General features: G+C 39.9%; 1 protein-coding gene across 6 annotated transcripts in view; it reads right to left on the bottom strand.

Annotated features, from left to right (window-relative positions):
• The window catches only part of CDKAL1 (CDK5 regulatory subunit associated protein 1 like 1), a 697,372-nt gene that overhangs the window by 125,574 nt on the left and 547,515 nt on the right, over nt 1-24,283 (bottom strand). The window lies entirely within an intron of this gene.

Genomic DNA, 24,283 nt, shown 5'->3' with positions numbered 1-24,283 from the left:
TCGCTTGAACCTGAGAGGCAGAGGTTGCAGTGAGCCAAGATTGTACCACTGCACTCTAGCCTGGGCGACAGAGGGAGACTCCATCTCAATAAACAAAACAAAACAAAACAAAAGAAAGAAAAAAGAAAGAGAAGGCTCTTTTCATTTCTAATGACGTGTTCTTCTTGAGCTGAACCCAGGCATTACATGAGTCCCCTCTCCATCCCCTGCTCCCTAGTGTATCTGTGACAAGCAAGAAGTATGAGGTTCCCTTATTACAGCCAACTAGTTAATATAAAAGTGGCTTTTTCGACCGGGCGCGGTGGCTCATGCCTGTAATCCCAGCACTTTGGGAGGCCGAGGCAGGCGGATCACAAGGTCAGGAGATCGAGACCAACCTGGCTAACACGGTGAAACCTCGTCTCCACTAAAAACACAAAAAATTAGCTGGGCACGGTGGCGGGCGCCTGTAGTCCCAGCTACTCAGGAGGCTGAGGCAGGAGAATGGCGTGAACCCGGGAGGTGAAGCTTGCAGTGAGCCGAGATAGTGCCACTGCACTCCAGCCTGGGCGAAAGAGTGAGACTCCGTCTCAAAAAAAAAAAAAAAAAGTGGCTTTCTCCTCATCCACTGTGATCCCTGCCCCATAACCACAATAAGCAATTTGTGTATGGGTCCAAATCTTCTATGCACACACACAAAGACACACATTGATTACTACTTTCAAAGAAAAGAGGTCATTCTATGTACAGCTGTCCCTTAGTACTCCCCGTAGATACCCAAATCCGCTGACGCTCAAGTTCCTTATGTCAAATAGTGCAGAATTTGCATATAACCTATACACATCCTCCCGTATGCTTTAAGTCATCTCTAGATTGCTTAGAATATCTAATACAATATAAATACTATGTAAATAGTTGTTACACTGTATTTTTATGTGTATTATTTTAAATTGTACTCTCATTATTATTATTTATGGACAGGATCTCACCCTGTGGCCCAGGCTGCAGTACAGTGGCACAATCATCGCTCACTGCAGCCTTGGGCTCCTGGGCCCAAGTGATCCTTTTGCCTCAGCCTCCTAGCTGGGATTACAGGCGTGAGACACCAAGCCTGGCTGTTATTTTTTATTTTTCTAAATATTTTTGATGCCCTGTTTGTTGAATCTGCAGATGTGGAACTTGCAGTTTTGGAAGGAACACTATACATTGTTCTGAAATTTACTTTTTCCACTACACAATTTGTCCTCGCAAAACTTCCTTGGTTGTACATACAGATCAGCAATTCCCTAAAGGGAGTTTTTCAAAGTTTCTGACATCCGAAAACTTTACAAACGCAAACTTTTCTGTAATTCATTTCAATTTTTTAATATAAAAATTGCACAAACATCTGTGTCAGCCTGAGTGTATTTAAAAATAATAAATTATGGAAGTCTAGTTTCAGGATCAGACAGTACACACATTTATTACCTTAGCAGGTAAAGTCAAACTGCCTCCTCCTCACAAATATTGCACCAATTTGTCCCCTCAGCAAGAGTGAATGAGAGAAGGGATCTCAGCTTAAGTTGGTAATTCTTAAGAATCTCTCTCTTCCATTTAAAGGTTAGAATGTTTCTAAATTTACAGATGAAATCAATGTTTTTAGAACAGATATTGAACATTTTCCTAGCTGGCAATAACAGAATTTATTTCTTGTCCATGACGACCACATCTTAAAATTCTGTCACACAGGTGGTCTGTTTGTCCCTAACACTGCCTCGGTCTTGCTTCTGTTTCTACTCTGATGTTATTCCAACTGCCAGGAGACTGCTTCTGTCTTCACTTGTGATAAATCTTTGACTGGTATCCTGTGTTCTAGGGAAGTATCTTCTACCTCAAGGACACAGCTATCATACCTCCCCAATGCCGCAGACCCCCACCTAGCTCTACATAATCTTCTGCATCTCCTTAGTTAAGCAGTTGGACCTGATATTAATAAGGACTTTGTAAATAAAATCATTTGTATACACTCATAGTTTCCTTGTAGATCAGTTTCCCTATTTCAGAGCTGTCTTTGAAGTCACAATTCCATGGGCAGTCCTTCCAATCACTTGGCCTTGTTGCTACCTTCTGACACCCACTGAAAAGTCCTCTCTCCTACAGTTCAGCCGAAATTCCTGCCTCCTCTCTCCACCTCTGAGCAGTGCTTCTGACCATCAAATTCTAAAGTAATTTAACACTCCCTTCCCCTGGAGAGCAAAGACGTATCAGTAAGATGACTGGAAGCAGTTCCTGTGGCTAATGAAATGTTAGCTCTGTGAGCCTTGGAATCTGCTTTGAACAGGTCATTTGCCCATCAAAATTTCATTAGCTTATAATTTTTTCTTTTCTTCCCATACACCCACTTATTCGGTGAAACGGTTCTTGGCTTACACTTCAATCAGAAGAAAAATGATAGATACTAACACTTCCTTTGTTAGGGGTCTTGATATAAAACACTGGGGAAAATATTTTCAGAAAGGAAATTATGCTAGATAAAACAAAATAGGTAGCATATCAGTATTAAACTTAGGAGATACCCCAAGAACTGAGGCTTATCAGAAATGGCTGAGCGACCAGCTTGCATTGGCAAGTGGAAAAGGAATATTCAGAAGTTGTTTTGCGTGACTTAATGTAGGTTTTGATTTTACGTTGATAGCTAACACTTATACATGCTTTTTAACCTAATTATTTCGATTTTGGGAAAGAAATGGAGTAAACTAAATAACACTATTCATATTAGCCCCAAAGAACCAGTAAAGAAACAGTGCCTTTTCTGACAACAAATTTATCATATACAAATACTGTGAAGTCTTGGCATATTGAAGGTTATAGGTATCTGCCCAGTTAACTGAAAACCACTGCTATTCTTCCTCTGAGATCAGTCACACAACCCAGTGGAGTATCTTCTGGAATCCACAACAGGGGTTGGCAGACTATGGCCCCATAGCCAATCCGACCCACTGCCTGTTTTTTTTTTTAAATATAGTTTTACTGAAATACAGCCACAAATCCTAAAGTATTTACTGTCTGGCCCTTTATAGAGAAAGGTAACCACCCTGATCTGGAAACTCTATCCCTGACCGTGTCTACTTCTGGCAGTAGTCCCTTAACTCCAAACCACGTGAACAACTAACTAACCTGCAAAATTCCTGGCTCCTTCTATTTGCTCAATGGACAGTTCCAAGAGCCAATCATAACCTATATACTGAAACACTGGGATGAACGTACCAAGCATAATAACAATTAGCTGTCTTGTTTTCAGGATATTTCCTCAGTGCTTCTATGTACAGGCAAAAAATATTTCAAGTGGCTTTCTAGAGCATGCTGAAATAGATATGGGGCTTTCCGAGCCGTCTGTATTCACACTGTAACTGCTGATGACAGAAGCTCTGAGAAGAAATCCTTTACTAAGTTCTAGCACTAAAGCCAAGTAAGTTTCTTATACAAGTAACTAAAACACAGCCATTATTACTAGTGAGCCAGTTTCTTCTATGTAGGCAATGTTAAGAGAACTACTGTACAAAACCTGTCGGGCCTTGCTATCAGCAGTTTTAACTGAAACGAAAAGCTGAGCCAAAAATGGAATAATTAGGTATTTTCCTATTGCATCATAGCATATGTCTAAATTACCTCCCAGTTTTTAGCCTGTTAAAACAAACATCTCAGTCATGCAACCACCTGTTAGTTCTCCAAGCGTTTAAAAAGTAAACATGTTAAACAAGTTGTGTGATGGACTTGTAACAAGGGTGGCCAGCGTACAGTGAGTATGGCAAGTATTTTTCCCCAAATTGTACAAGGTACCTTCAAGTTACCTTCATCATTAATCCCAAAGAACAGGCCACAGAGATGAGAGGACATTTAAAAGTAATTACATGCTGTGTCCTGCATTCTATGTGGGCTGTCGTGGGTTTAAAAAATGAGGCAGTATGCATGTTTGGTAAAACTTCTAGATTCCTGAGAAGCTGAACCTCTGTAATCTTCATCTTACAGGCACTTCATAAATTGGTTTTATATTCCACTCTCCAAGGACAGAAAACACTGATGACCTTTTTTTTTTCTTATACTCAAGTTTAAACTCTTTTTCAGACAAAACCAAATAAAACTAAAGACCCCAAGAGAGTATTTTTAACAGTTCAGGTTTCCAGACAATGTAATCATTTCAATTTTTATCAAAGATATGCAACAGAGCTCAGTTCCGAAAGAGGCTCCGCATGTAATAGCAGCTTGTATTCTGAATGTGAGGTTATACAACCAATCAAATTTTAGCAGTATCCACAAACTTAACTTCTTTTGGTTCCCCAAGCCAATTCAATCCTTTCTGTACCCATTATCTAGTTGTTGATTAAAGTTTTCCCAAATAAAATGGTGTTATTATAAGGAAAAGCTATAATAAGACTATGGACTTCATTTCTACATACGGATTCTTAAAAATGACAAAGCCTGCAAGCTTTCAAAGGGTTTGATATGTTTAAGGTATGCTACAATACAATTTAAATGTTCTGCAAGCCTTTATCATACTTCGCGGTAAGAAGCCAAAAGAGCGGGTTTGCGTTTCAGCATGCTGCATGTTTCCTGCTCCCTTTCTGGTAGAGAGCCTAAGTAGTTAGCCTGTCAACTGGCAGGGAGCAGAAAGGTAGGAGGAAAAGATAAGGAGCCAAGGCAACTCACGAACTGGACAATCAGGTTCAGAATAGAGTCACGCAGGAGTGCCTGAGGCAAAAATGCAATGGTGGTCTAATGGGGACCAAGAGTTATGCCCCAAAAAAATTCCAAAAGAGACTGGAGTGCAATTCCAGGTAATACATGCTAGGGCTCCAGGACTGGTTTACATGACAGAAACAGACACTCAGTAGAAGTTAGAAAACTACCTCCTAAGGCAAAAGGGCTGAAAGAGCCAAGAGATGCAAGACGAAAACAACAAATGACTGAGAGTCAAGGGGTCGTTGGTGAAGAACTAGTCAGGAACTGGGAGACTCACGCAGAGAACAAGGGCTTACTAAGATGCAATAAGGGACACTGAAGTCAGGGATAGGAAATGAAGAAGCCAGTAAACACTGAGTTAAGTGAAGGTGTTAACTACCAAGGATGTGGACTGACGCTAAGGCAGGTCTGATGTTTACCTTGGGAACTTCCTGCGGGGGTGGGTTCCAAAATGACGGTGTAGGCAACGCTGGGCCCATTAAATTCAGTCAGCAATGTGACAGCATTTGCTTGAAGAAGGAAAATGTTATTTCTGATGGGAGAGTTCAGTGTTTGATAAAAGCACGATGAAAGAACTGACTCCATAGATAGATTATGCTTTTATAGACTATAAGGAAGTAGACTGAATATAGGTACATGGAGACAGAGAGAAAAGGAAGTCCCAGTTGGGCTGAAGAAATGGCTAAATGATTAGAATACATAATGCAAAAAATACAGTGACAAATGATCAAATTTGTGCTTCAGAAAGAGCTTCCTAATGGTGTTAAAGATAAAGCCCAAGTGGGACAAAGGCAAGAAGCCGAAGACAGTATGAGAAGCTGTTGCAAAATCGGTCAGAAAAAAAATAACACCTTAAATTAAGATGGGGCAAGGGGAGAAGGTGGGACAGATCTGATTAACAGCTGGGAGGCAGGATAGACAGCTCTTGGTAACTGATTAGATAGGAGTACAGAGAGCGAAGAGCAGAAGAGGACTCCCAGGCTGCTGGCACAGATAACCAAACAGGAGAAGTACCCTTCACTGACAGAAGAATCTAGATTGAGACTGGTTTTTGGAGACTGGGGGAAAAAAGGATAATTCCATTCTGAATATAGGGAATTGAGGAGGCTGCGAGACATTTGGAGAGAAAATAAGAAGGAAGTTACACATAAAGGACTTGGGAGTCACGAGCATATTGGTGTAATTTAAAGCAGGACAGGGATGGGATCACACAGGGAGAATGTAGAGCGAGGGAGGCAAGAAGATAAGAAGATTGAGGTTAAAATCCTAGCAAACAATAGCTGTTTGGTCTTGGGTCAGGTATCTGCTCTGTACTTCCTATATAAAATGAAGACGCTAGATTTGGCCACTGCTTCTCAATCCTTGTTGCAGGTTAGAACTATTAGCGAATCTTTAAAATATACCAAAACTTCAATCCTAATCCCCAGTGACTCTGACTTAATTGGTCTTCTGGGGCCTGGACAAAAGTGTATTATTTAAAAGCTCTCGGGTATTTCCAATGTGTGGCCAAAGATGAGAAACACTAGTCAAGACGATCCCAAAGGTCTCTTCCAACTGTTAGCCTCTATGATTCTGGATCGGTTCCCCACTGTCTTTCAGCTACTGCCATTCTGTGTTCTGAATTCTATCAGTCATTTTAATCTCTGTATTATGCCTGCAGCTTTGCCTTATTTCTTGACCTCTGCCTTTCCATAAAAGAATGGACTCTCTATGCAAGAATTCCTCTGGGGCACAGTAAGGATGTGGCTGCAGTACAACCTGCTGCTGTATATTTAGTTCCCTACCTGGTAAGTGCTTCTGAAAAATAAATGGAAAGCTAACTTAATACACTGGACTCTTTATTGTGTTATCAATGTGTAAAGCATCAGAAGCTTAATTAAAAGCACTTGACAATATCGGCGCTCAATCACAATCTCATTTTTATATAATACATATTTTGATAGTGCCCCTAAGATGATAATACTCATTTAAGATCAATGAGAAGAAGGGGAAAAAGAGTCCCTGGAATTTAAACCATGAATGTCAAATTTTAGAAATCAATGATCACATCAATGATGTGAAATACAGTTAGTGATTAAAAAAATACCTCAAAATACACAGGGAAACAGGCAAACTCTTCAAAATCTCAAATGCTTTTCCTTCATAAGGCACATACAATACTTCCTTATTCTTTTATGAGAAATTACTGTGAGGGTGGCAGGGAAAACAAAGAAAAAGAAGGCTATGGCTCTATTCCATATATTTTTTCACCCCTTACTCTCTAGTTAGGTCTGCAAAATAACTAAGATGACCATAAATGCTTTTGACTGTTGTCTTGAATTTCTTTCTCTCCATCCGTTTACAGCAGATTCAAGGAAAGTTATCAAGGTCTTCAGTTTCTCACATATCCAAGTGGTGGGGGCATAGAGTAAGCATTTCTTAGAGGACACCAAAACAGCAGACTTCTCTAAGAGTGGAAGTTAGAAAATAGGTAAGTGAATTTGTTCACCCAACTGTAATGATATTCAAATAAAATAACCAAGCAAATGTGGAAATGTACAGCTGATTTTAAATCACAGTAGATATCAGTGGGAAATACTTTCTTTTTTTTCAGCCTTATGGTTTCTAAAATAACCTTAGAGGAAGGAAGCTGCAACCATCAGCCTCTCATTTTCACAGGGGACAGGGAGTGGGGGTGGTAGAGGAGCAGGCACCATTTATCCTGGCAGGTCTTTAACTAGGCAACAAATGCTGAAGAAAATGCAAATAGAAAATTCTGTGTTAATTCAGTGATGTGTGATGAAATAAAATGTAGGTTGCTATACCTTCTCCTATCAAGCTCACTTTATTTTCTAAAGAGAACATTTCTTTGCAAGGAAAGGTCATTATTTGGTTAACAAAGGCAAGCACATAAGGAAAGCAAGAGACTTAACTAATTTGTAATAATAAGTGTTGCCAAAATGATTAGCCTTTACTAGCAGTTAGGCCAGAAACAGCCTTACAACATAGGTCAAATCCCTGCAAAATAAAAAGACAAAGTCAAAGGGCACTAAGTACACCACATACCACACAATGGTTCATTCAAACGTCCTTTGTATGACAACTTCTGGGTGCTCAAAAGTAGCCCACAAGAACACGAGTTGCTATAAATATCAATTCAATATCACTAACCTTCACTCTGCCCTTCTAACTGACCACAATAGTTAACTTTACCTCTTATCTGGATTATTATTGTTTTCTTTCCTGGACTACCTGTGTCCAATCTTCACCCTCCAAATCAATGGTTGGCAAAATATGACCTGTGGGCCAAATACTGCAGGCTGCCTTTTGTATAGTCTGTAATTTGTTTGTACATTTAAAAATGGCTGAAAAAAAAAGCACAAGAATATGTGACACGTAAAAATTATATGAAATTCAAATTTATATAAATAAAGTTTTATTGGAACACAGCCATGCTCATTCCTTTATTAACATTGTCCATGGTTGCTTTTCTGCTATGATGGCAGAGTTGAATGGTCGCAATAGAAAATGTATGGCCTATAAAGCTGAAAATATTTACTATGTGGCCCCTTTTTAGAGTTTGCTAACCCTTGCTCTAAACCGTTGGTTTGCAATCCTGGCTGCAAATTGGAATCACCTGGGGATTTAAATAATACTGAGGTGTGCGTCCCAGTGCCGGATATTCTAATTGATACGGGGTGCAGCCCAGGAGTCGGGGTTTTAAAAATTTCTCCAGGTGATGAGAATGTGAAGCCACAGTTTAGAACCTTTGCTTAATCCCCCTTTACTGAGGCCAGAGTAAGCTTTATAATGCATGGTCAACTAATGGCACTCTTCTATTTAGGACTCCTGCTCAGAGAATCAAATTTCAAGTACTGCATTAAAGCTTGTTCCACTTTTCCAGGTAACACCAAAGGCAATGTCTTGTTCCTTAGAGACCCTGCATTTTTCTGACTCTACATCTTGCTAATGCTACTCTCTCTGCCTGGAACGCCTCTGCCACCATCTCCAGGTATTAAATTCATTCCAAAGAGCCCAATTCAAAGATCACCTCTTCCATGCAGGATCCTCCCAAACAGAAAGAACCCACCCAACTATATGCTTCCAGAGATCTCTTTACCACTTTCATGGTGAATCAACTCCACCTTGAAGAAAGAAACCATGTCTTGGTCATCTGGATAGCATCCCTTCCTTCAGCAACACTTTATTCAAGTGCCTTGCATATGGGAGATGGCAAAAAAAAAAAAAAAAAAAAAAAGCAAGCTATGTACTCTTTTAACTTCACAACATTTCAGTTTTACCTTCATTGAAACTTCTAGTTCTTCAAACTATCCATTCAGGTCACCTTTTCCCTCCAGGCTCTAAATTCATGACACAACACTTCAATCTATTTCTTGTCAGTCACCTGAGCTTCCACACTGCTTTGTCCTTCATTCCCCCTACAATCTCCCACCCTCACCTTATATAGTTAAATCACTTGATCCCCGAGCACCTGGGGACTTAGGCCACCTCAGCACTACTTGGTCATTCCTCTGTGAGTAGATATTCAATTGCTGTTTCTATTCCTCATAAGAGCCTCCCAACCAGTTTCTGTTTCCATTCTCATCCTTTATATCTAAAATCCATTCACCGAGCTCTAAAACTTAGGTGATTAATTGAATGACATATTCATTCGACACATTTACTGTGTGCCCATTGTGCAGGTACCATACTAGTGAGACAGAAAGAAAGCTGGATGAGGCCACTGGACTCAAGAGCTTTCAAACTAGCAGGAAGAAATAATTACTTAACCAAGCAACCAGGCACACACACAGTAAGTGCATAAATGTTTGTTGAATTAATTCCAAAAGTTCTGAGTATTGACATTTGGTGTTAACAGTGCTTACCAGATTACTAAGTCAAATGCAAATTTTTGTGCTGGATGGAATTACTACTTTTATAACTATAAATAGTACTTTAAGACAATCATTGTAAAAATTCCAGAATTTGAAACATGTTTCCCAGGGATTTTGCTTTGAGTCAATTTATATTCGAGGCATGAATTTCTTTTTAGTATGTTTGCACTCTCATAAAGATTGCTCCTTTCTCCAATGACAAGTTCCATAGAGAACAGGGGAATGACAGCATTTAGTATCTTTTGTTGAGAGAAAAATATTAGGAAAGGAAAAAATCAACAGCTATGTAGCATGGTCAACCCTTACCTTAAAAAAAGTAAATAAACAATTAATTGCAATCCAGAATGTAGCCAGACAACTGGTTTGCTGTCCATATATACATATATTAGGCACTAGGTTTTTTTTTTTTTTTTTTGGTATTTGTTTCTTTTTTTTTTTTTTTTTGAGACGGAGTCTTGCTCTGTCGACCAGGCTGAAGTGCAGTGGCACACTCTCAGCTCACTGCAACCTCTGCCTCCCAGGTTCAAGCAATTCTCCTGTCTTAGCCTCCCAAGTAGCTGGGGCTACAGGTGCCTGCCACCACACCCAGCTTATTTTTGTATTTTTAGTAGAGACGGGGTTTCACCATGTTGGTCAGGCTAGTCTTGAACTCCTGACCTCAGGTGATCCAACCGCCTCAGCCTCCCAAAGTGCTAGCATTACAGGTGAGAACCACCACACCTGGCTGAAGACACTAGGTTTTATGCCCAAATACCTGAGACTACAAGAATAAATACTGTATCCCCATCAATGTCCTCCCTGCCCCTTTGAATACCCTGAATCTAAACTGTTTGATAAAGCAAAGCAAATAGGGCTTAATCCAAGTCTTGTTGAATTTTACTTTCCAATAATTTTAGTATTTCTAGATACATTTTTGATATAAATATTACCAATGCATGAAGAAGTTTCAGTTATTTCTAAAATTTAAAATGTTCCTTTAACATATGACAAGATAACTATTCTCACGCTGCTATTTTAGAAAAATTAGCAGTTACAGTGCTAAAACTCTCAAAGTCTGTCCCATCCTCAAAACCTAGCAGATAGTGTGGGGCAACAAACTCGCTGCTATCTATGTACTACACCGTTTTTATTTTTGTTTTAAAAGTTCTGCTATGTTATAAATTTTTTAAAATTAGGAAGGATGACAGCAAGTGGTTTATTTATTTTTTACCATTTGCTTAATAATAATGCCTGATACCTATAAATTATTTTCATAAAGACAGGCAATATAATTAAACAAAAAGCTAAAAAAGGAAGTTATGTTAGAGATATAACTATGAGAGAGTAACACTGTGCAACTGGATAAAATAAATGCAGTGTGAGTTTTGCTAATTAGTATCCTGGAGTTCTATGTATTTCTATATTGTCATTAAGTATTTCTCTTCCTTTTATTTATGGAGAGATGGTAACGTGCCTTTACTGAATCTAACATTCAGTGAGGCTGAGCTTGAGCCCAGTATTGCGAAAACAGAGTCTGGATCTGCGCAAACTCTATTAATGCTCAGAGCCTCATACCAGCTTCCAGACGCTAATCCACATCGCACCCAAGGGAAAAAGTGATGAAAAAAGAATGGAGAAAACAAAATTTCTCTGACCCACAGATAAGCTGCTATACAGTTCTAAAAACTGATCAAAGCCAATGCATCTCCCTCATGACCGCGAATAACCCCTGGTGTCACCCCATTTGAAGAGAAGCTCGAAAACTGTTCTGTGCCAGTTATTGCTATATCTCTAGATAAGCCCACAACTCGTTTTTATGATGATTCCTCAACTGGGACCTGGAAGGTCAGACATGACAATGTAGGTTTGATAACTCTCCTTTCTACATCTAATTTAGCACCTACTGTAAAAAATCATTTCTATCAGCAATGCAACCATCACTGATATCTCTCTCTGCCCCATCATACCAATAATAAGAGTCTAAAATTCATTTCAGGGGTGGCTGGGCTTTTTGACCTATCTTCTCCTCAAGTACTATGTCAAAAATAGACTTATTTTTGTTCCATATATTAAACATACACATTTTCTTTTTTATCTTTGGCCTTTATGACAAAGGAGTCTTTATTTGATAACCAGAAAGCAATTTAATATACAGCTCAATCTTCTCCATTTTCTCGTCTTTATGTCACTTCAGAAATCAGTCGATTTTCTTTTTTATGTTGTAGAGCAAGGGATACTATACAGAGATAGCCAGTGGATGAAAATTTCTGAAGGTGGCTCTTTGCCAAGCAACACTGTCAGCCTTCGGCAGGAGGGGTACAGGTGGGTATGTGTGTAGCGGGAGGAGGGGGGTTGGGGGGAAAGGGGGGACAAGAGGCTAGGAAATTACAGAAGAGCAAAGCAAGAGAAAAATAAAGTAGCTGAGCTTCCCCTTGCACCCATTCTAACACCTAAAACAACTCTAGTTATATATAATTTGTGTTATATAATCACTCCTCCAGAAATTAAACCATGTTCACACAAGTGGGAAAAGGACGCCCAGACAGTGTAGGTTTCTGTGTCAAATGACAGGCCTGACCATTTTAAGTAATGAGCAAACAGGCAGAAAGTGATGCTTCAGGTCCACCACCATAGACCTCCCTGCAGGCTAAAGTTCTACTATTTTTCATTCATCCTTTCCATTCTTAGGGAGACCCTGCGCCCATCACAAGAAGCATACTTTCAGGGGCTTAGCCTAGGCCTCTCCACTCAGCCTCGGGATACTGCTCTCTCATCCCTGCCAACCTCATCTCCACCTTTCTCCCCTTTCCTTAACTCTTCAGAGAGACATACCAAAGAAGCAAGAGGTCCTAACCATCCACTTATTGCGTATACTGTATGCTTCTGTTTTTTCACTGGAAGAGGATCCTAAGGTGTTTTTAAAAAAAGCCAGCTGGTTTAACACACTCCATGTTTAGAATGTAAAATGACAGGAGTTCTTACAAGAGCTCAATGAACTACTTGATTGTAATCATTTTAAAGGAGTTATGCTTAAAGTAAGTTTAATCAATGTCAAAGTCCAAACATTCTTTTGACACAGACAGTGCTTTATATTTTCAAACTGTAATAACTATATTTAAATAAGCATTCATTCATTTAAAGATTTGAGTACCTGCTCTGTGTATTTTATTAGCAAATTAAACCCCATCTCTTTACCCAGTGTCTGGATCTATTGGCTTCTTCTATCACTAACAGCCAAGACCATAAACATCTTTATTTTTATGTTTTAAATTCCTGGGCAATTTAGAATTTCTTTATCGTTCTATTTATTGTAGAGGAAGCTACGTGTTCTTTTTGCTTCTTTTTCTTTTTCAGCTCTAGCATCTTTTTAGCTTTTTCTTTTCATGTACACCTAAAGAAGATTCTATTTTGGAGAGTTTGTCTATTTTTGTATTTTTTTTTTTTTTGAGATGGAGTCTCGCTCTGTCTCCCAGGCTGGAGTGCAGTGGCGCGATCTCGGCTCACTGCAAGCTCCGCCTCCCGGGTTCACGCCATTCTCCTGCCTCAGCCTCTCCGAGTAGCTGGGACTACAGGCGCCCGCCACCACGCCCGGCTGATTTTTTTTTGTATTTTTAGTAGAGACGGGGTTTCACTGTGGTCTCGATCTCCTGACCTCGTGATCTGCCCGCCTCGGCCTCCCAAAGTACTGGGATTACAAGCGTGAGCCACCGCGCCCAGCCATGTTGTTTGTTTTTAGCAACTCTGTTAATCTTAAACCCCCTAAAGCATCTGCTTATTTTTTCAGTTTTTTTCAAAATCGGTTATCCATGTATATGATCTAAGAACCAACCAGCTCCACATAGCTTCCCAGCTTCCCTTTCCCATTTCTGCTTCCTTAGAAGTAACTACCTTCAACTCTTTTGAGTTTATTCTTTTGGTATTTACCTCCATATTGCCAAGTAACATGTCATTTTTGCTATTGGTAATTTCTTACTACTAGATACTATCTCCTGACCTCCCTCTAGGGAAGATGAGCTTGCATTCCCTCCCCTGCCCACTCTATTTATGTATATATATCTTACCTCCATTTCCCATGATCATACACATGCTATTCAGATTTTACCCATGTAATATCTAATTATATTTTCTTGTCTGTATATTTTGTTTGCTCTGGAGTTAAATAGTCATTTAAAAAATATGCTTGATGGACAAGTGCAGTGACTTATGCCTGTAGTGCCAGCACTTTGGTAGGCCACGGTGGGAGGATAGCTTGAGGCCAGGAGTTTGAGACCAGCCTGGACAAGACAGTAAGACCCTGTCTCTACAAAAAAAAAAAAAAAAAAAAAAGCCAGGTGTGGTGGTGCACCTATAGTCACACCCAGCTACTCAGGAGGCTAAGGTGGGAGGTGGGAGGTGGGAGGATTGCTTGAGCCTGGGAGTTCAACGTTGCAGTTAGCCATGACCATGATCATGCCACTGCACTCCAACCTGGAAGACAGAGAGGCCCTGTCTCAAAAAAAAAAGAAGCAGCAGCTCGGTTAGTAGTTATCTATGTCTTTATGACCAATTCAATCCAAGTTCTCTTCCACTTATCTAAATCACCTCTCAAGAAGTGCATTCACAATAAGCATTCTATCCTTTTCATCCTCTTGAAGAAGTTTCCTCTGGACCTTTCTGGCACATTCTGGTTTAATTTGTCTATTCTCCAGCTCTGATACATGGCTGCCCCATTTACCACCATCCTGGAGATTTCGCTCACATCTCATGTGTGCTGAGTCTGCTGTTTCCTTTATCCCACATCTTCGTATCTTTTTTATTAGCTTACTCTCTTGTTTTCATGATGCCCAAAATTCTGTAAAGGCTTCCCGAGAAAGGAGCATCCTGAAATCTGATGAATACTTTGGTGGGTACAAAATTCTAGGATGAAAAGCATTTTTCTTCAAAATAGGGAAGGAATCACTCATTTCTTCTCTGGGTGCTGTTGATAAGTTTGAAGTCAGTTTGAAATTTCAGCCCTGGTCCTTTGAATGTGACCTGGCTTTTCTCTCTTGTCTTGGCATGGGTCTATATTTCATCCATAATGCTGGGTCCATGGTGATCGCTTTCAGTCTGTTAATTCACGACCTTCAGTCATTAGAAATGTCCTTGAATTATTCATTGCCAATTTCTTCCTTTCTTTGTTTACTGTTTTGGAATTCCTGTTATTTGAATGTTGGACTCTTCCTGGATTTGTTCTTTGATTTTTCTATATTTTTCCTACTATTTTTCATCTTATTTTTTTTTTTTTTGGTTCTACTTTCTAGAGATTTTCTCTACTTTAACCTTCCAATTCTATTGAATTTTTACTTTTGCTACCATGTCTTTAATGTCTAAGAATTATTTTTTGCTCTCCCAATCACTTTTTTGATGATGTCTCAATCTTATTTCATGAATAAAATATCTTCTCTCATTTATCTGAGAATATCAGTAACTTTTTTTTTTTTTTAACTTTTCTTCTTCCTGTCCAGTCTCGTTTCTTTCTTATTTTTTATTTTCTCTCTCATTCCATTCCTATATGTTTGCTTTGGTCCTGTTCTTTGTGTTAGGGCTTTCCTCAGGTATTTGTTAATCCTTGATTGCTACTTATGTTTAAGAGTAAGAGGCTTAAAAAGCTGATTGATCATCCTCAGCAAATTAAAACAGGAACAGAAAACCACACACCACATGTTCTCACTCATAATGGGAGCTGAACAGTGAGAATACATGGACACAGGGAGAGGACCAACACACACGGGGGCCTGTCGAGGGGAGTTGGGGGCAAAAGGAGGGAGAGCATTAGGACAAATACCTAATGCCTATGGGGCTTAAAACCTAGATGAAGGGTTGACAGGTGCAGCAAACCACCATGGCACATACATACCTATGTAACAAACCTGCACGTTCTGCACATGTATTCCGGAACTTAAATTAAAAAAAAAAAAAAAAGAATCAGTTAATCTAAACCCCACCCCCCAAAAAGCTGATTGAAAGTTCTGAGCCTGGCCGGGCGCAGTGGCTCACGCCTGTAATCCCAGCACTTTGGGAGGCCGAGGTGGGCGGATCACGAGGTCCGGAGATCGAGACCATCCTGGCTAAGACGGTGAAACCCGTCTCTACTAAAAATACAAAAAATGAGCCAGGCGTAGTGGCGGGTGCCTGTAGTCCCAGCTACTCAGGAGGCTGAGGCAGGAGAATGGCATGAACCCCGGGAGGGGCGGAGCTTGCAGTGAGCCGAGATGGCACCACTCCAGCCTGGGCAACAGAGCGAGTCTCCGTCTCAAAAAAAAAAAAAAATAAATAAATAATAAAATAAATAAATAAAGTTCTGAGCCCACTGTTGCGTTTGTCAAGTATGAGCCTCAATATAGGATGATCTGGTTGAACTGTTTAATTATGGAACCTCTGACGTCAACATCTCTAAGGATTAAACTGATCAGGTTTCCCAAACAGGGAAAGGCATGTGTGCATGACTGCCAGCATTCTAGCTGCTAAATGAACAGAGGGCATTTGATATCCATATGAGCACTGAATTCCCCTTGCCCTCAACTGTACCACAGGTTCTTCAGTCCAGAGACTTTGCATTTTCCCTCAAAGAATGAGCCTCCAGTCTTCTGTTGGTGTGAGTGAGGAGATGCTGCTTGTCAGCCTGAGCTGGGGAGGGAATGGGGCAATCCAGCTGCTGCTTAAGTAGTTTTAAACATCCTTCTTATGTTAGTGCCCTCATTTCCTACTTCATTCTCCCTTTCAAAAGTGCCAGCCAATTCCTTGACCATTGGAGGATTCTCTGGTATATATCAAGTTGGTTCATAGCTTGGGTTTTGGTTTTTCCCCACTGCTAGGTTGGCATTTAGGAAAGTTTCTTCAGGTTGATGAGGTGAGTTGCCAATTTCTAGCTGCTCCCCAGCTGTCACAATTTTGTTGTGGGGTTTCCTCTCCTAGCCTGACCTCTTTATATTTGTGGGTTAATAATTCCTGTACTAAAAATCTCTATGATGTATTTTGGCAGGATTTGAGAGACAATGAAACTAGATCTGTCTTAATCTTTCCTTCTAAATCTGAAACCAGACTTACTCTTTGAAGAATTGTTAGTACACTCATGCCTGTAGTCACAGCACTTTGGGAGGCAGAGGCAGGAAGACTGCTTGAGCCCAGGAGTTTAAGACCAGCTAGGGCAACAGTGTAAGACCCTGTCTCTACAAAAAATTAGCTAGGCATTGTGGTGCTTGCCTGGAGTCCCAACTACTTAGGAGGCTGAGGCAAGAGGATCGCGTGACCCAGGAGGTTGAGGCTGCAGTGAGCCATTATTTTGCACCACTGCATTCCAACCTGGGTGACAGAGTGAGACTCTGTCTCAAAAAAAAAGAAAAGAAAAAATTGTTAGTATACTTATAAATATATTCTTAGTTCACACATACACATATGACATTCATGAATTTCTCTTTAGAAATAATTGATATATAGAACAGGGTAAATAATAATCTAACATTAGTATTCCCTGAACAAATAAAAAGCGAAAAAGTTTGAGATAAGGCTAGAAATTCTGTTTTGTGTATACTTTAATATATATATGAGTGGCATTCCTTTCTTCCAGAGGCTGTAGAAAAATATATAACTCCATAATCCATAAATCAGACTCTATCAGCAAAGGCAATTAAGAAAGTAGAATGTTACAACTCAGGTTTTGTTTTTCTAAGCACAATGGATTTTGTATTTTACGAAAACCGTGTTCAAAGACAGAAGAAACTGTGTATGCTAGGTATGGAAAGCAATCAAATGTGTTGAAGTTGTGCTTACCCTTTTGGCCCAGTTGGCTCTTAAATACAGGCTTCACTTATAGCCTTGATACGCACACCGTCTATTGTAGGAATGCCATGAAGATTAGACGAAATGTCAATAAGATGCTTGGTACAGTGTCTGCATATAGTAATCACTCAATAAATGTTAGTTCCTATTATCAACATACAAGGTTCTTAATTAGTTTTCCAATTCACATGACTGTAGTGTTCACTAATATCACTTGTATTCATTATCTTATCATGAGCTGAAAGGTAACAGATGTCTATTTACTTATAGCTACAAAGGTATCACCCTTGTAAAAACTTTCTTCATTAATGACTAGATGATGTCTCTCCATATATTCAAAGAATGATGATAACCCTAACACTGGCATGCTATATAGCAATAAAAAACAAGAGTCAGCTACTGTCTTCTCACCATGACCTCAGCTCATGTGTAACTTCCTATTTTAATTGGTTGTAGCTATGCATTTGCAATATTTCAGAGGCAAACAAGAATCCAAATGTCCTCAAATCTCACTATATAGGAATTAATATTTATGGCTTACCTTGCTCTACAGACCTTAACCTGGCTTATAAAGCTCGCATGATCTGACTCTTGACCACCTGGCCTACTTCATTTCCTACAAGTCTTCTCACCCATGATGCTTCAAGATGTAAGGTCTTCCTTTTTGTTCCTCAATAGTTGAGGCTATTTCCTTGGCCTCAACTCCTCTTTCCTAGTATCTTCATGAGGCTACTCCTTACTCATATTTAACTTAGATGTCACCTCCTCAGAGAGGCCTTTGCTGGCCAATCCAAAGGATCTACACAGTCACATATTTATTATGTATGTCCATTTTAATTTGCTATTTGCACTTTTGTTTTTTTCTAGAGACAAGGTCTTGCTCTGTTGCCCAGGCTGGAATGTAGTGGCAGGATCACAGCTTACTGCAGCCTCTGTCTCCTGGGCTCCAGTGATTCTCCTGCCTCAGCCTCCTGAGTAGCTGGGACTACAGGTGCGCACCACCACACCTGGCTAATTTTTTTATTTTTTTTAGAGACAGGGGTCTCACTATGTTGCCCAGGCTGGTCTCAAACTTCTGGGCTCAAGAGATCCTCCCACTTCAGCCTCCCAAAGTGCTGGGATTGTGGGCATCAGCCACCACACCTGGCCTATCTGCAAATTTTTTAAGGCAAGGGAATTTAAGAACATTCATCTCACCATCAACTGACGTTGAAAAGAATGTCATTTAATCTTTTTTGTTTTACTGCTTTAAAAGTCAAGGGAAGTAAATGCTACAATTTTAATTTCCATAAGCATAATATACTGTAAAGTTGCATAGTGCAGGACCCAGTATCCATAGATAATGGGGGAGACTCATTTAACATTGTCTATATCATACTAATTTTATTTTATTTATTTTTTGAGATGGAGTCTTGCTCTGTTGCCCAGGCTGGAGTGCAGTGGCATGATCTTGGCTCAATGCAACCTCTGCCTCCCAGTTTCGAGCGATTCTTCTGCCTCAGACTCTTGAGTAGTTGGGATTACAGGCGCCTGCCATAATGCCTGGCTAATTTTTTATTTTTAGTAGAGATGGGGTTTCGCTGTGTTGGCCAGGCTGGCCTCGAACCCCTGACCTCGTGATCCACCCGCCTCAGCCTCCCAAAGTGCTGGGATTACAGGCATGAGTCACCATGCCCGGCCTATCATATTAATTTTAAAGACTTGTAGAAAAATAGTGTCAATTCCAAAACAAAAATAGTGTCGTGAAGCCAAGTATTAATTAATGAAAGCAACAGGAAATAATAAGGACATTTCCTAACTTTTGAACTAGCTATGCTCCATAACTTTGTTCTTCATTTGGTTGGTTGAAGTAAGACTGCATCTTTTCCCATTATAAATAATTACATTTTGTTAGAACCTCCACTTCCAAAAAAACCCAAAATGACAACCGAAAACCAATTATTTTAACTACATATCTGTAGATTATGGTTGGTTTTCAATTATATTTACTATTTATGAACTATTTCTATGGCGAAATGAAGTCTTCTCCAGTTTCAGGTTAATTGAACTAATTGTGCAGTGGTCTCTTGCCCTTCTTTCCCAGATCTCTGTTGACCCAGATCCTGGAAGTACTATCTTTGTTTTTGAACCTGTTTTTCTCTGATAGGTTTATATGAAGTATAGTCACTAGCCAGATGTTCAACTATGTTGTTCCCATTGATAGGGACAAGGGACAGAGAAATTCTAGGCAAAAAAACGTGGGTCCCTGGCATAACCCCACCCTCAAGCTGAAAAGCCTGAAACTGTGGCCCAAAGTGAGAACTTATATCCCTGTTTTCCCGCGCGAATATTGCCTTTTCCTAAACAACCCATGGCCCTGTCCCGCCCCATCCTGTACCTATAAAACCCCCAGATTCAGCCAGTAGACAGGACTATGGTTGCGTTAGAGAGAAGCGGCTTGACTTCAGAGGGACAGCTTGATGGCGTAACTTCGCAGAAGAATCTGGTCGGAGATTTTTGGACAAATTTGTTTTTTTTCTAGGAAATGTGTGTGTGTGTGCATATGTGTGTGTGTGCACGTATGCATGCATATCTGTATATTAAATATACATTTATATAAACACACATACATAAAATTATTCTCAAAAAATGTTAAGAACCATTGACCAAGAGTTAGGGTAGATAAAGTGCTCTCCCAGGAGCCTTTTAGAAACTACTCATTTGGTGTCCATGAAAGCCAATATTCTTTAAATATCTGATGTTTTTGGAGGATCAGCTGAGGACTATAGGAAGGGAGTAGAAGATAACCACATCAGCAGTGGTGTCCTAGCTTGTACACTCCACTTGGCAAATAAAAAGACCTGAAGTTGGCCAGAAGCAGTGGCTTATGTCTGTAATCCCAGCGCTTCAGGAAGCTGAGGCTGGAGGACCGTTTGAGCCCAAGTTCGAGGCTGCAGGGAGCTGTGTTTGTGCCACTGCACTTCAGCCTGGGAGACAGAACTAGATGCCATCTCCAAAAAAACAAAGACTTGAAGTTAACTGGGCGCCCGCTCCTTAGAAGGCAGTTACAAGGAGCAAGGATGTTTCTCAAAGAGTCAGTTACAACCCATATAGAGTCCTCCCTTAGAGCAGCTGTGATTTTAAAGTTTTTTCCATCTTACTCTATTTCCAATGATGTCTGGCATCCCTTGCTTGGTCTTTGGATAGAGTATGGGGCACAAAGCTCGCTCACAATTTCAGGCAGTTTATGCATTGTTGTCTTAGGCCTGGGTGCAGAAAGAAAAGAGTTCACTAAACTAATGGAAGGGTGGATACATATGGTGAAGTTAAGGAACATCATACTAATTAATAAACAAGAGACCTATTGGGCTACAGAGGTTTGGGGTGCCATTTTAACCAATGCTTGATACATAAATGTTCCCAGAAAAATATTTTAGGACAATGACATTTAGATCTAGTGAGACAGTTAAGAATTAAAAATGAGGGACTATGATATTTTTTAACCTTTGTAAATTTCCTCAAAGTTTTCATTCTGTTTTTCTCCTGTCTTTTACAGAGAATAGCAAAAAAAGTCAAAGTGAAAAAGCAGTTTGGGCAAAGCAACAAGGAGCTTGGGCCGTAAATCATACTTAAAGCTGGTCTTGGGCAGTGGTGGGGAAACATGGAAGGTGGATAGAATTTAAAAAAGAAAAGGTCTCTGGGAACTGTTAGGAAGGTAAAGGGGCTACTGGGAGCAAGCAGAGAGAAGACTCAGTGCCAGACTCTGACCCTAAACATCTACAGATGCCCCCCACTTTCTTTTGTTTGTTTGTTTTTGAGACGGAGTCTCGCTCTGTCGCCCAGGCTGGAGTGCAGCGGCGCAATCTTGGCTCACCGCAAGCTCTGCCTCCCGGGTTCATGCCATTCTCCTGCCTCAGCCTCTCCGAGTAGCTGGGACTACAGGCGCCCGCCACCACGCCCGGCTAATTTTTTTGTATTTTTAGTAGAGACGGGGTTTAACTGTGGTCTCGATCTCCTGACCTCGTGATCTGCCCACCTCGGCCTCCCAAAGTGCTGGGATTATACAGATGCCCCTTTTAACAGCCAGGACATCACTGTTCGCCTATGGCTCCCACTAGTTCACCCGCCTAGGCGCTGGCATGGATTAGGCATTTGGTAAGTCATTTTATCTCCTCAACCCTCTATAAACATGGAATTTGTCTTTAGGTTGTAGCAACAATTAAAAGAATTTTGTCTTTAAATGAGTAAAATTTTGGCTCTAAAATCCTATAGATTTAAAATAGAAATTGAGTCTATATTTTAATTAAGTTTCTCAGAAGTTTATTTTAGGCACTAATTTTCTTTCTCCCTTGCCACTATAATTTATTATAGATAGAATATTTAAGAAGCAGAGTATGGAGGCAGAATTCTCGGTTTTGAATCCTAAGTCCACCATTAATTGTGTGACTTTGAGCAAGCTATACTCTTTGTGCCTCAGTTTCCTCTTATGTAAAGTGGGGATAAAAGCAATCATTACCCACAGGGTTGGCGTGAAGATTAAATGAAACAACATATATAAAACACCAAAACAGTGCATGGCGGCAAGCACTACACAAGGTCTATGTAAGCTACCATTATTATCCAGTGTACAAGTCATAGAGATTCTTCCTTCAAATTCTCTTGCCTTTCTGACTACCCTCATAGTCTCATGAAGGCACAGACTCTTAGACTCTTAGACTTCATAACAACGGTTTCATTACCATCTTAATTCCTGCCTGCAGCCTTTCTCCACTCTGATGCAATTAGCATATTTTTACTAATTTCATCTTTCTACAGCACTACTTAGGTTGCATCACTCCTTGCTTACTGTGTATAGATGTCATACTTCTGATGGCTCAGTTTATTATCTAGGAAAATTCCCAAGGGCCAATGCAGTTGTAGATCCAGGGGGATTATACAGTTGAATTCTCCTGATGGAGCCCAAAGCACCTGGTAAAAAGTCTCATTGTTCACTAGATACCCTGGATTTTAGAACTGCACTGTGATCACTTTCTAAAAACGTCTCATACCTCACTCCCAATATCTTTCATGTAGTGAAAAGCTCAGCTTAAAAGTTACTTTTTTGCTAACAGTGACCTTGATCATCCCACTCACAAGCCCTCAAGTTTTAACAGCCCTTTATATCGCTCTTACAGCAGCGGAGACACACAGTCCTGTGGTACTGTCAGCACCATACTTCCTCTTCCTTTCTGCATTACATGCCACTTGAGTAAGGAGCACCCAGGAGTCATCTTGAGACGTAGTGTCCCACCCAGCACAGTTCCTTGCATGTAGTAGAAGCTTACTCAATACTAGGCAAATTAACAATTTTTATTTTAACTACAGTTTTGACTATAGTTTCTAAAAGAAACGCAGTTCTGATGGCCAAAGTGATCAAGAGACTTACATGACTCCCGAAAGCCATGTTTTGAGTGATTACAGGCAAAAAGATTGCTGTAGTTACTACATGCTAGTGAGATGCAGCAGCAGACAGCCTTCTTCCAGTCTTCCCCTGGATAACTCTGGCTGCTAACGTAAGATAAAATCAAATTAAACTCTTTCACAGTAGTCTTTAGGTTTGTTAATAGGATAGGATTTCAGGTACCTGACAAATTATCAGTGTGAACAACCTTTTCAACCCTTAGAGAACACACTGATTTTCATTTTAATAGCATTTGACTAGTTCTGGGTTAACCTAGAGAGAAGAATGAAGAAGGCTGCTCCCAGGGGACTGTGGGGCTCCTGGGGCTCTCTGCCAAGCCTTAATGTCAAGTTAGTTGGGAAGGAATCCATCAACTACTGCATCGTATAACTTTGTAACGGCCCCAGGGATATCAATCATATTTTTGTGCTTGATTCCAAAACCAACTGGAATTTACATGGGGAATTTTTCTTTCACCTCTTTATATTTGTTTATCCTAAAATAACAAGTTCAAAGCACCCAGAAAATAGTTAGAGGGAACACTTTGTGATTTCACTGATAATAAACATTGAGAAGAATGGCAGTAAAGGAATGTAAGGTACATGGAAAATATTTTTTACTCCAAGAGTATGCCTTTGACACTAAGTCATACCCAGGCAGATTTGGTGAGTCAGTATTATAGTAGTTCAGGAAACATGGTTCACTTAGGACCTACGAGTTCCCCCTAAAAACTAAAAATTCATCAACTGAATTTACCTAGCTTCTCTTAACCCACATAAGTTTTGATCTGCACAGTTTCTGAGGATGAAAGATTTACATGTATTAACTGCCAAGTAAATAAACAGGCACTTCAATGAAATAAATTTCTGCCTTTCCAACTTTAGTTGCTCCTCTGTCACTGTACAGCCAATTCAAAATATTTTATTTTAAAAATATAGTCTAAGGATTAAAAACTATTAGAAATAATCCAAAGATTTACAATAGATTAAACTTAATCTATTAGAAATGAAAAATCTTTTGGACTACATAAGATGACAGTTCAAGTCATCATAAAATTGCAAATGTGAACTAAACCACTGAGAGTTTTCAGTTTTCAAGGCCTCCCGTTTCTTTCTTCTGCGATCCTATTCAATACTTGGGATTGCAAGTTCTTATCCAAAAACAGATAACTATGTAGTGAAGAAACCAGACAAACCAGCTAACACCTGAACCAAGTGATCAAATTTAACAGCACCAATAAAGGGCAAAAGCACATCATATACCTTCTCAGATCTTCTGAGAAGGATATGACATCATTTTTATTTAGCTTAAGAGGGCAAAGCATATAACCTGAATCTCATCATGAGGAAAACTCAAACTCAAATTGAGGGATATTCCATTAAATAACTGGCCAGTATTTTTAAAAATGTCAATATCATGAAAGATAAAAAAGGCGTAGGAACTGTATAGATTCAAGGAGACTACAGAAATATAACAACTAAATGCAAGCCATGATCCCAGACTGGCTCCTCTA

The sequence above is a fragment of the Hylobates moloch genome, unplaced genomic scaffold (assembly GCF_009828535.3).
Source record: "Hylobates moloch isolate HMO894 unplaced genomic scaffold, HMol_V3 SCAFFOLD_20, whole genome shotgun sequence".
Taxonomy (NCBI): domain Eukaryota; kingdom Metazoa; phylum Chordata; class Mammalia; order Primates; family Hylobatidae; genus Hylobates; species Hylobates moloch.
Note: the sequence above shows the minus strand (reverse complement) of the source record. Positions and strands in the feature narration are given on the sequence as shown.